Raw genomic sequence first — 2,593 nt, 5'->3', positions numbered from 1 at the left:
GTGTTAGCGTTGCCGTGCGAGAGCCAAATTCACTTCCGTAATAGATGCACATTTTACATGCGAAGTATATGTTGATGCAAAGATCGCCCACGCAACGTACACGAACACAGCATCGCTACATAAATCTGAGCATGGGAGCAGAATAAGAAAGCTGTGTTTCAAAAAAAGGGATGAAATTTGTGGCATTTTAATCTGTCTTTCTCGTTATGTGCCTAAAATTAAGCGCTCATGGCTGCATTTGGTAATATTTGACTGCAATCATGCCCTATCCCCACCCCCCTTTTTTTCCTCGCGCAATTCCCGCGAAATCCGCGGTACAGTCACAATTCCAAGTGCTGGGATCGATAATTGTGATCGGTATCGCTGCGTTTAATCTCACCATCGGTGTTGAAGCTCGATTTCAAGCATTTGGATGGGAGATAGCACTAGCACTAGCACTAGCACAGCACTAGCACTAGCACTAGCACTAGCACTAGCACTAGCACTAGCACTAGCACTAGCACTAGCACTAGCACTAGCACTAGCACTAGCACTAGCACTAGCACTAGCACTAGCACCGAACTTGAAATCACCCAATGTACCGATGTAATTTACCCTGTACATGCTGTAGGAACGATTATTGGAGGAACGATAATTATGGAGAGAAAAAAAAATCATTATCATAACTAGAAATGTCGCTATGGCGACTGGTATGCCTCCGCCATAATGCATGATTCTCCTAATAGGTCTAGATAGTACATGTGGACAATGTGTGATTACATTTTCACAAAATTGGCAAAATATTAATATGGCAAGTTTGTCACAAATGTGTCGAATGTTCACCTTCCTTGACCTAGGTTTAATTGGATGAATAGGAGAGCATGTATTTGGAATTTAAGGACTTTAACTTGACTTTGACCCATTCATATGTTTATGCATTGAGCAATTTTCTAGGTATGGAGAAAAAGTGCAATTTCTGTATTGAATAGTAGATTGTTACCATTTTCACCTGGCCTTTGACCCTAGAATTCATAAGATAATCACTGTCAGGCAGAACATGCATAAATATGTAGTACGTTTCAAGATAACTTGAGCCACTACCGAGATATGGAGGAAAAAATTAGTTCAGCACTTTCACTTGATCTTTGACCTTTTGACCTTTGAGGCAAAAACAAAAGAAAAAAACTTTCTAGAGAATCTCTATTAGGTTATACATGCATACACCAAGTGTAAAAAAAAACAATCCTGCTGGCATTGCATAAACATGAGGGAAATAGTAAAATTTTGAAGTGTTGCCATTGACCTTTGACCCCTGACCTTTGACCCCATGAACCCTAAATTCTCTAGATAATCACTGCCAGTCAGTACATGTATATATACTATGTTCCATGAAGATATCTTGAACAATTTCCAAGGTACAGAGAAAAAAGGTAAAGTTTTAATATTTTTCACTTGACCTTTTGACCTTTGACCTCATGACCCAAACTTTCACCAGAGAATCTTAATTGGATAATACATGTATACACTAAGTTTCAAGAAAATATCTTCAGGCATTGCGTTGATATGGTGGAAATAGTAAGATTTTATGTATTTGACCTTGACCTTTTGACCTTTGACCTTGAGCATGTGCACCCAAAAGTTGATAGGCACAACTTCACCCCCTAATACACATACATGCCAAGTTTCATTAGGATACCTCAAAAAGTTTTGATAGTTACCCTGTCCACAAAATTCATTACGGACGGACGGAAGGACAGACTGAAGGACGGACGGACGGACGGACAACCCGAAAACATAATGCCTCCGGCACCACTTCGTGGCGGAGGCATAAAAATAGCGTGGCAATCGACACTGGCAATGTAGTGGTTGTGTAGTACCACCAGAGAGGTAGAGAAAAACAAGAATAAGGGGAGCAATTCAGATGATTCTTAGTATCAATCAAAATGAGGAATATTTTTCCATTCCTGATCACGTTATAGAAAGTAAATGAGTGCGATATCACTGGTGACATTGCTCCTACGATCCGACAGTTGCTCCGGTCTTAATTTCTCCAAAGACTTAGGGTTTCACCAGAGTTAGGGTTGTGATAGGGTTTAAAGTTTTAGTTTGATGTGAGGATTGGGATTAGGGTTATGTTTGGGGGTAGACTTTATGTTTGGCTTAGCATACGAATATTTCATGTGAGCATTTGTCGCAGGAGATACGTGAAGCAACCGGTATAAGGCTGACAAGGAGCCTATCCTCATATGATTTATTTCGATCAATGCTCCCAAAAACATTGGATTGTTCAAGGCTGATTGACTTTTTTTAATTGCCAATGAAACCCAATACAATTTCATGAACAATATTAGGAATGACTGGAATTTTATCAGTAACGAAGACACACACACACACACACACACACACACACACACACACATAGATACCGTCAAAGGTCTCACAAATAAATGTACTTTTGCCACCACACATAAAAAACACAAGTAGAAAATTGTCAAATGAAAATACAAGCAATACACAACAATAAACAGGCAAAATTTGTATATGCAGAAGAACTAGTATGTACAGATATTAAAATATTTCAAGTTATTTGGGCATATACACACCTGCATAATTA

This window comes from Diadema antillarum, unplaced genomic scaffold (genome assembly GCF_040938485.1).
Source record: "Diadema antillarum isolate AM-2024a unplaced genomic scaffold, OU_Dant_1.0 seq00000719_RagTag, whole genome shotgun sequence".
In the NCBI taxonomy this organism is placed as follows: Eukaryota; Metazoa; Echinodermata; class Echinoidea; order Diadematoida; family Diadematidae; genus Diadema; species Diadema antillarum.
Note: the sequence above shows the minus strand (reverse complement) of the source record.